The 13593-nt window shown below is 42.8% G+C and overlaps 1 long non-coding RNA gene across 1 annotated transcript; it reads right to left on the reverse strand.

Annotated features, from left to right (window-relative positions):
• Nucleotides 1–2403: 2403 nt before the first annotated feature.
• Nucleotides 2404–11719, reverse strand: LOC121664675. The gene is made up of 4 exons (XR_006016092.1): nt 11249–11719; nt 10525–10647; nt 6938–7057; nt 2404–2826 (listed from the first exon to the last, which is right to left on the reverse strand). It is a non-coding gene; the product is annotated as an uncharacterized LOC121664675 (long non-coding RNA).
• Nucleotides 11720–13593: the final 1874 nt, after the last annotated feature.

Genomic DNA, 13593 nt, shown 5'->3' on the forward strand with positions numbered 1-13593 from the left:
ATCCAGTTCCAGAAAAAAATCTTCCTGTGGAGTTCCTGAGAGGTGGCTTCTGCTGTTCCTCCATACTTTGCCCAGGGGAAGGAAACTGATACTCACCAGCTTGCTTCAGCTGTTGCAAGGAAGACAAGATCAATCACACTGATATGTATTTTGACATTTTGTAGCTCCCACTAAATTCTTCAAATGTAGTTTTCGCAACTAAAGATATGCCATGGTGTCCACACATCAGAGAGACACAGAGATATAAGCTTCTCCCATCATCACTAGTCTCTAGATCCCAGGAGGGGCCCAGGAAGAAAAGAGTTTATCATCATACCCTACCAATTCCATAGAGTATGCTCCATTCGATGCTGTTTTAAACCTGTCTCTTTTCCGGAGCAATCATTTTTGAGCAAAATAAAACCAAACCCAAAAGAGAGCCCAGAAAAAAAGAAAAAAAGAAAAAAAGAAAAAAAGAAAAAAAGAAGAAGACGACGAAGAAACATTATCTCACTTGGTTTTGAGTCAGCCTCTCCAGATTCCTCAGGGAGCAGAAGAGCAAACAAGACTATGTTCAGAATGTTCCCATTCATGAGCTGAGCTCAAACAAATGCACCAGAGCAAATAAAAACACACTCAAAACAAATCCAAAAGCAAACCTATTCGCTGAAAGCCAGGACACTGACTGGGGCTACAGGGGAGCCAGAAAAATACACGGGAAGGTATTGTTTTAAACCTACAGGCTGCACCTCTCAGCACAATTAGAAATGGATGTCTACAAGTTGTCTCTGCTTTTTGACAGGCACTGTGCTATTAAAAGCCAGTACTCAGCTCCAGACAGAAGCTCCCTGCATGAATTTGGGTGGAGCAGCTGCCTTTAGACATCCAATTGACTCAGCAAAGAAAGACCACACGACCCAAAGAGCTCCATCCCACATGGAGTCCTCCCAGAGCTGCCCCCTCAGACTGGGGTCACCCAAGCAAAGAGCGGGCTGGCAGTGTGCTGAGTGGGTTCCAGTGGGTGTTGTATTTGGGTTTCAGATGTCCAGCTGAGGGTAAAGGGAGCATGTGGACCTGTGACAGCTACAGACCTGTCACAGCCCCTCGCAGTGGGGGACTGGGATGGAGGACACACATGCTATGATGTGGAGACCAGGAGAAGAAGAACTGTGGCCCTCATCACGGAATTAATGTGGAAAATTGTAAGTAAACAAACCAGCTTTCTCCCTTGCAAATTCTGGGGCTGTCTCAAAAATAGTTTTCTTTGTGCAGGGAAAGCTAACCAGGTATGTTTGCTGCCTGGGTGTTTCAGTATTTCACATAGTGGACTTGCACTTGGCTCGTTCAGCTCTCACCCATCTCTGGAAAGGTCATGTTGGAAGTCTTGAAATGGCAGTGGAAGTTTCAGACAGGCTGAAAGAGCTGGTTTTGACTTGCACTAGCTAAGGGTATTTCATGGCTCAACAGGAAGGAAGAAGATGTGGGATATGATGCTCACAGTTTAGTCTCCACAGTCATAGCAGTCGCAGCAAATCTTTAAGTAGCTTCCCTTCCACCACTTAATCCGCTTTCATTTAATTTTATGAAATATCAGTAAACGATGATTAATTTTAAGAGGTGTTTTGCTTTCCTCAGGATCATGGCATGCATGCAAATGTGGAAAATGGACTGCAACAGCCCTTCTGAATACGACATTGTTTGTTGTGGAAAAACAATTAACAAGAAGCAATGAGATCTTTCTTTAATCTGCGCTGTGATGAAAGCTCCCCTGATGTGTACTTGTCTTTCTGGAAGCACTCAGTGCTGCCACTAATCCTTTGCATTCTTCAGAGAATGCTCATTGGCGTAACTACCATCAAATGTAATGATGGTGTCTGCAGGTATGTTTGTCACTCACTTACGCTGACATACCTTTGAGGCCATTGAGTAATTTCTCCCGAACACAGAAGGATAAGAAGAGATCATTTAAAGCTGTGTTTCTGCAGCCTCCTAGATGCCTTTGGCCTCACTTTCTGCTGCACAGGTTTTGTACTCACATGGAGGCAGGTCAAAACAAACCACTCTTCAGACACCTTGTAGGCCCCACATCTAAATTTAAAAATAAACATTGCATTTAAAAGTAAAAATTTCACTAAAGGGCTGAGGGTTTGAAATTTTAATCTTAATTCTGCTTAATTAGACCAAAACCAGACGTTGGTAATGTGTATCTGCCATCTACTTTGCTCATGGGTGTTAGAGCGGAATGAATTACACTATCATAGGATGGTTTGGGTTGGAAGCAATCCTAAAGATCATCTTTTGCCATGGGCAGGGACACCTTCCACTACACCAGGTTGCTCAGAGCCCCATCCAAACTGACATGGAACACTTCCAGGGATGGGGCATCCCCAGCTTCTCTGGGCAATCTTCCAGTGCTTCACCACCCTCACGGTAAAAAAACTCTTCCTTAACATCTAATCTAAACTTCTTTTGATTTAAAATCATTTTACCTTGTCCTGACATTATCTACCTGGTGAAACGTCCTTCTCCCTCCTCTTTATAAGCCCCCTTCAGGTACTGGAAGGCCGCAATGAGGTCTCCCCAAAGCCTTCTCTTCTCCCAACAGTCTCAGCCTGTTTTCATGGCAGAGGGGCTGCAGCTCTTTGGCCCATGTCCACCTTTATATGCACCAGAAGAACCCCTAAGTCCTTCTCCGCAGGGCTGCTCTCAATGATTTCTTCTCACACTCTCACGTCTGGGATTTCCCTCATCCAGGTGCAGCATTTTGCGCTTGGACTTGAACTTCCTGAGGTTCTCCTTCACAGCTTCTCTCTCACAACCAAATAAGGAATAGATTGTGAGAGCCACCTTAAAGCAAGAGTGAGAAAAATAAGTCTTTCTTCTTTCTAAATGAAGTGGAAAAGATGCCTAGGGTTTCAAAGTGGCTGGGGCACAGCTGCAATCCTAACACTCTTTGAAAAGAAGGCTAAGAAAGGTCCGCACCTGCTGGAAAACCCTTCTTCAGCAGCTGGCCTGCTAGCCTTGCTGGCAACCCCATAACAACCTCCCCACAGGTGGTGGTGCAACTACCTCACCATCAGCAACCCAAAAAGAGATGGAACAACTGAATTCCAGCCTCTTTATAAGAGGGGGGTCCGGTCTCACTGTCACCATGGTTTCTCCTGGTGGAAGAAAATCAGAAACTGTTGCTGCTGTTGTTTACCTGACCACCCAAATGGTATTACTAGATTTCCTCGGGGCTGTTTTGCACCTGCAAAGGACAGATCTGCCCATCTGAGCATTGCAGACAAATAATCTCTCCACTCAGGCATTAGGCACAGCGGATAATTGCAGTGCTGGACCCAAGGCCAGAGATTCAGGATGCCCTGCAGCGAACATCCAAGGAGGAGCTGGGTGTCCTTTCTCTTTCACTCTGCTGGCTGTAAAGTATTTTTTCTGTGCTTGTTGGGATGAATCAACCATCGTGTTCAACCATCCAGCAGGGAAATCCTACTGCACTTGTAGTCATGTGAAGACACCTCTTCAGATCTCCTACCCAATGCCTAAGGGTGGCTGGGGCAAAATATCTTTAGAAATCCAACCACACATTTTTACGTGTCACAATAGGCTCCACATGAATGTTGCAGCTCTGGAACCTGTTTTTGTATTCTTTTCTAAAAAACAGAGCGGGTGCTGCCCATAAGATGAGGGTTTGAAACTGAAATCCATTTAACTCTGAGTCTTTATGACCCTTCCAAGAGCTCCTTGGGAGGTCAGGACGGTATTTTCAAGGCAACTGATACACGTTTACTAGTTAATGGCACGATGTACCTGTTCTGCAGGTAAATAAATTATTTTAATTACTGGCCCAGCTACTTCCCTGTACATTAAAGGAAAGAGAAAACTTATTTCTGTAATGAAGTCCATCGTCATGTAAAGACAGCTATGACCCTATTTACATGTGGACATAACAGTCTGCTTTTAAGAATACAGTCATCCTATGGTGCTTGTTTTGCTATAAATGTGTCCTTCCCACACTGAAATGTAATTTCAGCCTCACAGTAGGGTCAAAAGAAAGCAAAAGACCTGTTATACCCAGAAATGCTGAATTGTCATTGTGTACTAACCCATCTTCTTTATCAGCATAGTAGAAACTAACGAAAAAATGGCAAAAATTATTCTGATATTTCACTCCTTCCAACAGCAGCTTTTTGCTTTACCATTATTGACCTGCCCAGCTGTTTCACTGACACAAATTACTTAAGTTTTTCAAAATGCCATTTGGATTTCGCATCCATCCCTCCCCCATCTAGCATTTTCAGAATGCTTTTAAGTAGAGCAATATTTTGCCAAAATCGGAACCATATGATTTTCTCTCTGCAGCCAGTAAAAATTGCAGGGATGGTGTATGTGGTCAGTGAAAGAGAAAACAAGAAGGAGGAATGGGTGCACAGGAAAACAAAGGAATTGCAGAAAAGAGAAGTGATAAGGACTGTGCTGGTGTACTTGTTTGCCCTTTGCCAAGCATAACCAGGAGGATGCAAGCACAATTAAGCCTGGGAAGGCCCTCTGACATTCCTGGCCATGTAGTTTTCTGGTGCCTTCATAATTATGCTGTGGAACAGAGACTACTGGGACATCACAACAAGTCACAACATATTTAAGCAACCCATAATTTGCAACATTATAATAGGAATGCATGAAAAAATACAATGAAAAAGCCTTGTGGACCCACTGGTAAGTACTGATTCATTGCTGAAGTCAGACATTCTCATTAAAGTTTAGATCAGAAAAACAACATGTGGGTAACTGCTCCACTCGAGAGGAGTAAGAGGTGAAACTATTGCTGCAGAGAAATTTGATTGCTAAGTTACTGCCCAAAGCCTTTCATTCAGCAAATAAACAACCAAATTATTTGCTCCTTGCTGTTAGGCTCAGGTTCCTGTTAGAAGAAATTAACTGTCCTCACAGAACTGGAAAAGAGTAGGGAGCAAGTTGTCAGATGGGCCTAAAGCTGGAAACTGACCTAACTTCACTGATCTCACTAGGAAGGTGCCTGTTTGCACCTAAGATTTACACAGAAGGAAAGAAAGCTAAATCAAAGAGTGTCTGTTTTCAGAGATGCAGTTTAACTGCGTACTCTGGCCCTACTGCAGTTCCTGCGAGGCACCCCACTAATATCTTCAACTCTGAAGACTTCAGCCAAAATTTTACAGCGTTGGGATTTTCACAAAAGTGCACACAAAAATTAAATTAAATTCATCCAGGGGAAAAAAAAAAAAAAAAGGTATAACACCACATGATGTTTAAAATTGTTCAGGGGCCCACAGCATTCAAAAAGAAACACGTCTGTAAGATCTGATCTGCACCTTGCTCAGCTTCCACATTGCCTGAGGAATTATGAACCTTGGTGTTTCATTAAAAGATTAGCAGCAGCAGAAGCAGCAGCAACTCGCTGCAATGAAGAGCAAAATGGAAACTGAGGCTCCGCGATGCTGAGATAAGAGCACAATTCTCCTGCGTGCCACGAGCAGTTGCGCTCCCTGGCCTCTGCCTCCAGGAGAGAGGGAATTTTTGCAGTGCACACCATGGGAAACCCAGTGCCTGATCAATACCTGGCACCAACACCCCTTTGAAGCACACTGGAGGTGACACCTGGGTTCACAGCTGCCTGAATTGTCACTTTCTGCCATGCTGGTGAGCACGGGGAGGAGAAGAGGAGCTGCCCCGGGAGAAGAGGAGACCCTGAAGGAAGTGGAGCCGTGGCTGGATGAGCTGCATGTTGAGAAGCCAGTGCTGTCCTGCAGGAGTCCTTCCAGCTGGCACCAGATAAAGCAGCCCTGTTGCTATTCTGGTTTGCACTGGGGAATGGCTCTGAGCCAGGTGCTGGGTCTGAAGAGGCCTGAACCAAACAAGCTGAGTGTCGAGCCCGTAATACTAAAGAGGAAAGCAAAGAAAAGGTGCTTATCCAAGTTTAACTCAGAATATTAGGCCATAAAATGAGCTCTGCATAGCACTTAGTTAAAACAGAATACCTGAGGGATTATAAATCTTTTCCCTTGAATTGCAGTACGTTGGCATGGACAGCAAATGCTGTTGTGGAAGAGTTATTTCATTGCATGACAATTGAAATGAATGTTGTGGAAGCATTTACACATGTTTCTTTGGATGTTACCATTCCCTTTGCTTTGATAAGATGCAGGCAAAATAGCTTTCATAACTTTAAAAATCCCTTTTCACTCATATTTTACATAAGCCCTGTAAAATTGAAAGTACAATGTGTTTCCTCGCTGCAATCAATCTCTTATACATGGCTATGGATAGAAATATACAGAAACACCTGGCTTGCTATTCCAAAATCTCACATTTAGGCTGATATCTTGCCACCATTTTCTATTAGATTAATATTTTTTTAAAAAAAACCACACACATGTACATATATGTTTATATAAATATACTTAAATATATAAAATTGCCTGAAATTCCAATATCAGCTTGGAATAAAACTAAAATACATAAGATAGTTGTTTTTTTGTTTGTTTGTTTGCCTATATGAGGGTTTGCTACAAGAAACAATAAGCATCATAAAATATTTTTAGGTGTAAACCATTACCAGAATTAATACATGCATTTATTTCAGGCTTTTAGGAACTGCTTCATTTAGTACCTTATTTACTAATGAAACTATGAATTTTATAAATGTTATCAATGAACAGCAAAATGTGGCTCAGGAATGAGCTGAGAGCCTCTCTCCTTCTGACTAGGTCAATTTGAAATTTATCTCAAAGAATTTAACCACGCTATAAATAGAACTAGTCAAACTTCTTCTGAATAGTTTCCCTGATGGGAGACAGCTTTTTTTTTTTTTTTTTTTTTAAACAGAAGATATTTTCATAGATATATTTACATTTCTTAAAATGAAGATAGGGAGTGATTTGGTTAGCAAAAAATATGTTGCAAGGAAAAAATGAAAACATACTTGCTTTCATCTCCATTCTTCATGCTGAAGAGATGATCCTCTCCCACCTAATTCTAATCACAGTGTGAAGCACAGTTAGAGCCTCCAGGCTTCAGTTCATTCCCAAATCCCATGAAAACCCTGCAAATATTAAATACACAAAGAGGACTCTCTTCCACCTCCTCCCCCTCTTTTTTCAGGCCACATGATTAGGAAGAAAAAATATCATTTTTCCTGTTTCTACTTAAAAGTTAACTGGTGTTTTGAACACAGAATATTATTCTGTGGGGAAAACTTTCTTCTGAGGGAAAAGAAATCTTTACGGGGTACGGCCTAATCCAGTTCTTCAGCATTGCTGGGGTATGACTTCCCATGGAGCTGGTAGTAAACCCCTTCTCTGCTTCTCTGATATACAGTATGCATTTTTCAGTGACCCATTTTACAGCTTTTGGACTCCCAGGAAGACACAAAAAATGTCAGTGTTACAGAACTGATTTTTCTTTTCCATTTTCCTCATAAGAAAAGGTGACATGATCAGTATTCTTCATTAATGTGTAATTTCACAATGTTTAGAAATTTGTCTTCCCTCTAACACTGAGCTCAAGACAAAAAATTCATGTAGGCACCAGGATTCTGAATCATCCAGAAAATTAGAGTAAAAGGAAAAAAAACCATCCAAACCAAACCAAAAGAAAACAAAAACCAGCTTCAGAGCTAATCTGAACATAAAAAGCCATCTGTAAATTTAAAGATGAAAGACTCTGACTTGTGGCTAACTGAGCTTTAAAAGCCAGACTTTTCAGGTAAAAAAAAAAAAAATAATAACCTTAGTATAAAATTCTTCTGCAATTAGGCATAAATAAGTAAATAAAGGATAATTTTGAGACTGACAAAACTCCAGAATACTCAGCAGGTCATGGACCATAATTTTTCTCTTGTTGCCATCAACATTCTGCTGTAAAAACAGATGTTAAAGTCATCATAACACGTCAAGTACTGCTTGTTTGAGAGAAGCAAAATGTCCTCACCTACGTTCGACTTTTATTTGGAGGCGCAAGTCTTCCCTGAGAACTGGCAAACTGTCCTAAAATCATGCCTGCAAAACCTATATATGTCAGACCTCAAGCAAAACACAGTGAGGCTTGGTAGCACTTGGAAGTGAAATACCAAACCCAGCTTCTGAACTAACCTCGTATCTTGTCCGAGCACAGTGTGGAAGGCAAATACCTTGAGCATAATTCACATGTTAATTTAGCCTTTTGTTTCCTTTTATGAGAAGGACACTCAAGTCAGCCTCCATTTTAATAAATATATTGATGATTTTGAATTGTTTCAAGGATGGGATGCATTTGGTGCCCGATCATTCCAGCAGGTTTCCATCCTTTTCCAGTCCTTCCTGAGGTCAGCTGGCCACGTGGTCATTTCTGCTTCTGCACCCAACAAAGAGAGCCAGAATTTCACAGAAATGAGGTCAAAAACATTCCTAGAGGAAAAGATGCCTGTATAAAAAAGTGAAAAGGTGGCCTGAAAGTGATGGGGTCTGTGGAGCACAATGGGATGCACAGCTCAGCCAAGAAGAGAAAAATGGAAGGATGGAGCAACCCAGGCACAAATCCCATGAGGCACTCTCATATAAAACTTCCAAGAACCAATTTGGTTGTCTGTCAAAGTAATTCATCCCTAGACTGAAGTATTTAAAAAATTATGTTTTATTTTTAAAAATTATATTGAGGACCAAGCTATTTTTTAAAAGTTTGGGGTTTTTTTTCCCCCCAAAATTCATTTTCCTCTGCTCAAAGAGCATTAAAAAATTGCGTTCCATTAAGAGTTTCCTTTCTAGTTCAGTGTCCAAAGTAAAAAAGAGCAGAAAACCAAAGATCAGCTTGATCCAAATTAAAAAAAACAAATTAAAAAAAAAAAAATCTTTCCTTGAAATGAATTCTTGCCAAAAAACATTCTTTACCTAATAAACATTTTGTTAAATTCCAGGAAATAAAAAATTACATTTGGCAAATCTAGCCTCACTTTCTTAGAAGTTCAAAACCCCACTTTATTTCCTGTAACAAAATCTTCCTGTAAACCTGAAGAGTTTTATCATGGAATTATCAAAGGAAACATTTTATCTTCCTGATGAAACTTCATCCACTCACAAATCCTTCCCTCAGCTTCATCCAATATCATAAATGTTATTACTGGGAAACTACAGTTTTGGACAACAAGAAAGAAGGTGTGGGAAGGAAAGAGAGAAAACACAATTAATAACAGAAATATTTACATAGTTCTAGAGTATCTTTTGAACCCACCCAGTGATATTTTGCACTGCCCACGAATGCTACTTAAGAGAAAATGAACATTAAGATGATTCTCCAACGTCTCTTGAAGTCAACCTAAAGACTCCAAATGACTTCACTAAGCACTGGATCAGGCTCTCTGGCATCTGGAGTTGGAAAGATTCATTGTTCTTTTTGCCAGTTCTGTCAAAAGTTATTTGCATCAAATGTTGTACATCCAAGTGGGCAGCAAATAACTGATCAGAAAAAAAAAAAAAAAAAGAAAAAGAAGGAAAGGGTAGGTTTTCATTTAAATTGTATTGCTTAGGTCATCTCTACAGATTTATATCATTCTTCATTTTGCCAAGTTGGCATTTATATTAGTTCAAATAGTGAGTGCATCCAGCTGAGAGTTCTGAAAGAATTAGAAACAGATTGGGGTTTTTTTAAAATATTTAGAGATTTACAAATCCAAAGACGTCACCAGCTACCCCATCTCTCTGTAGTTTTTCTCTCTTTATTTCCTGTAACACTGTCAGGATGACAAACTTGAGTCTGCCACAACCTCTGCTAAAGCTCAGAGAAAGATCACGGGACTGAACCACAGCAGAGAAAACAGCTCAAAGTTACCCGATCCCCAGTGCATCATTAGCAGTTCTGCCACTGTCTGAAGAATGAACATGACTACTTTTGTTTATATTAAACACACTGAGCCCTGTGAGAAACAGGTAGCAGGCATCCACTTTCATTTCGAGGACAGCAAACAGTTTTTGCAGTGAAAAAAATCTCAGTGACCCTGGGGGTGAACAGGAAGCCACAATTTGCACTTCACCCACACCCACAGACACGTGAAACTGCCCCACTTGTGATCACACCAGGGGTGCACATGCTGCCCGTCAAAGCCAGAAACACTCTGAGAAGTGTCACTGTGCCATTTCAACACTTGGGTTTTTTTTTTCCCCATCATCTCACAGGGCTGCTCTGAACATCCAAGTGGGAGACATGGAAGTTTTAAGCAAAGATTCAGAAATCAAAGAAGAAACCAAACAAGCCACCAACGCAAGCACCAGTTTGCACTGGCTGGGACTGACTGGGACACCAGTACAGCTTTGATCAGGGGTGTTGGAAGGTTTTGTGTTTGACAAGAGTTTGGCCTTGACAGGACTCAAACCCTGCATGACCACAGACCTTGAATTTTAGCATTAGTCATGAAACAGAGTAGTGTCCTGTAAAGCAAGTTGATTTGGTTTGGGGTTTTTTGGAGGGGGAGGAGGGTCTTGATCTTTCTGAAAATTGGTGATAAATTTATCCTGTTTTTTTCACCTTAAACCTTCTCACCTTCAGTCCTCCTGATTCAGTAGCTGTCTTTGAAAACAGTTGAAGACCCAGACTACATCCACAAGCACGTGATGGTGAAGGGCATCAGACAGCACGGGGACATCGTTCTGCTGCTGCACGCACCTCAGATAAAGAAAAAAAGAGAAAGTTTTCAAAACATTTAGTAGTAGCAGCCTCATTTCCTTCACTGCATTCATTTTGAAAGTGATTTAAACAGCACTAAAAGCTATCCAGTGCTTTGGGAATGTCTGGGTGCTGCCCTGAGGCAGAGGGAGAAGGATCACATCTGGAAGGCTGCAGAGCTGTTTCCTTGCTGTCCTGAGCCCTCTGGTCATAGCTTTGCTGATTCTCAGCAGCGAGCCCCCAGCTGTACCAAGTGCTCTTCTTGCACACGAGCAGTTGGGGTGGCAAACCCACTGAAAGTTGCTCTCGATGGTTGGGTGAGCATTGCTTCAAGTTCATTGAGCTACCCTGTTGTGAAGGGAAATCTCTGAAAATGGAGAACAAGGGTAGAGCTGCCAGCTGACCCACAGCACAAACACAGGGTCAGTTCCTCCCACGGCAGAAGGCTGCTGCACAGCTTTGTGCACTTTGTGTGATCCCAAAACACAACCCCTCAGGGCTGCAGATGCTCCTTCCCTCTCCCAAGAGAATTCAATGGGATGTTTGGTTATCCTTCACGCCTTGAAGCATTAAATGCGCTCCAAGGCACTTGAGCCCCTACCTGCCTTCTGCAGAGCACCCTCAGCAGGGCTTTCCATGGAGCCAGTGTAACTCAGCTTCCTCACCATCATCTTCCTCCCACCTCCTGGTGGGCTGGTGAAACGCCCAAGCAGGAGCACCTGAGCTGGGAATAGGAGCTGGGAGCGAAGGGATGGCTTCAGCGAGCAGCGTACGCTTGGATTCCTACCAGGAGGAGGAGCAGTGCCAGCACTCAAAAGCAGCAATCGCAGCCAAGTTAGGTGTGTGCGCAGCCAGAGGGGACGTGGGGAAGCAGTTGCCTCCCCGGCTCCCAGTTTTCCCTGGCTGCATCAGGAGAAGGGCTGAGACCCATAGTTTGAGCTAAGTGGAGCTGTAGCCCTCTCCTGTTGCACAATAAGAGCTGGCTTTGCGTCTTTGGTGGAAAAATGCTTTTCCCTCACCGCTGCGTGCTGCCCTGAAGCTTCCCAGGAGGCAACCCCTGCAACCGTGTCAGCACCTGTTGGGAGAGGAAAATGCTCTTAATCACAGGCTCTAGGGGCTGACACTAAGTCACCCAAAGAAACAGAAGGAGGGAAGCATGTCAGAAACCCAGCGTGCGCTGGGAAAAAGACAGACATGGACAGGCTTAGGGGCAGGTTTAGCAGCGGGGTTGGTGAATCACTGTATGCTTCCCATGCCAGAGCATGTTTAACCATTAGATAAATTTTGCCTGTAGTGCACATGCCAGTTGCTGTTTGGTGCAGTGAAGTGGGAAAGTGGCACCTTCACAGCACCAATGAAAACACAGCCAACCAGGGAACTGATTCTGTCTCCCTTTCTCATGCAGAACCCTGTCATGCAAGAAGCCTCTGTGCTGGCACAAAGGCTGCCCTGAATGGGCACCTGGAGAAGCACCATGGTGCTGAGTTAGTGCAAAACGGCAGAGCAAGCTCTGCTGGTTATTGTGTCCTGCTGTCGTGGCACAGGGAAATGGTTTCCCACTCAGGGATTTTAAAGCTGCAGAGCTGTGGCAGGGGAAGTTCACTCAGAACTGGATGCTCAGATTGGATTAATATACCACTTGCTGGCTCGTTTTTTTTTTTTTTTCCCCATCTCTGTAGGCTGTGAGGGAGGGAAGGCAGAGTAGAGGGGAGGAGAGGTCAGAAAAGATCCCAGCAATTGGTGAGTCACCAGGGCCTGATACTTATTTAGCAAAGAGCATGAATGTAATTACTGCAGAGGCAAAAGCTGCTGTGAAACAGCGTGAGACAGCACACTTTTCATCAGGCTCAGCAGGGTGAGCAGTAAAAGCTCAGCTGGGGAATGTGGTTATACACTGACCTGCTCTCATCCTGTTGCTTCATGCTGCAGAGGAGAAGAAGCACAGCCTGGCACCCATAAGGATAGTTGGATGTGTGCATGTGTTTCTGCTCATCTGCCTCCCAAAATCTTGACAGGCTGTCATGGAAAGCATCAAAAAAAAAAAAAAAAAAAAAAAAAAAAAAAGAAGACTGCTCATAATCCAGTCAAATTTAATAACCAAGAATTAAGCTACTTCTCTTTTCCTTTCACCTGACTTGCTCAGAATCCAGTTGTTCTGGCATCAGTCAGTGCCAGCACTGTTTCCTGATGAATCTGCTGCTCTTTCTCCCAGGGCTGACAACTGTTGGGAGCCACATGGTAACATGACCACCACTGAAACACCTTTTAGGGCCCACAGGTGTTCAAACCCCACACATATGCAAATCCACAAGAAATAGAAACACCATGTCCTGTCAGCACTGGTTAACACCGTTGCCTAGAGCCTGGTTTTCAAATAAACAGAGCATTTGTTTTTGTAGCTGGAAGTGTAAAGTGAGTCACAAAAAGATCAGGCATAAGCCTCCCTTTCTTGCTGGGTCACAAAAAATCTGTGCTCTTTGTGATTTTGGCAGCAGATGCTGATGTGGTGACTATCAAATACAGAGATCAAAGATGACACAAACACATGACATCCTCAAGAGAAAACAGGAGAAAACCCTCCTACCTCCCTTCTGCTTCACTCACACCTGTCTGCAGGACCAAGTAGGCTTCCAGCCCCTGAGAATGCCTGTGTCAGCATCCTTTAAATTATGAGCACCACCACCTCTTCAGTCAATGCCAAGACCTGTCAGCTTTAGAAATAAAACTGCTCTGTGAAAGAACTTGCTGTTTTATTACTTCTTCGCCTGGTGTGACAAAATTTCCCTTCCCATTTACACAGTGTCTCACAAGCAGGTAGTCAAGGTGAGGTACTGCCCAGCAGTAGTTCCTCTGGTCTCTGCACTTTTCACATTCTGGACCTCAAGACATGTCTCAAATATTAATCAGTAAGAGCATCACTCTCTGAAAAGCTATTCAGTAAGGAAG

Source organism: Corvus kubaryi, unplaced genomic scaffold, assembly GCF_017639235.1.
Source record: "Corvus kubaryi isolate FWS band 111438036 unplaced genomic scaffold, C.kubaryi_AGA036_p1.0 37302, whole genome shotgun sequence".
In the NCBI taxonomy this organism is placed as follows: Eukaryota; Metazoa; Chordata; class Aves; order Passeriformes; family Corvidae; genus Corvus; species Corvus kubaryi.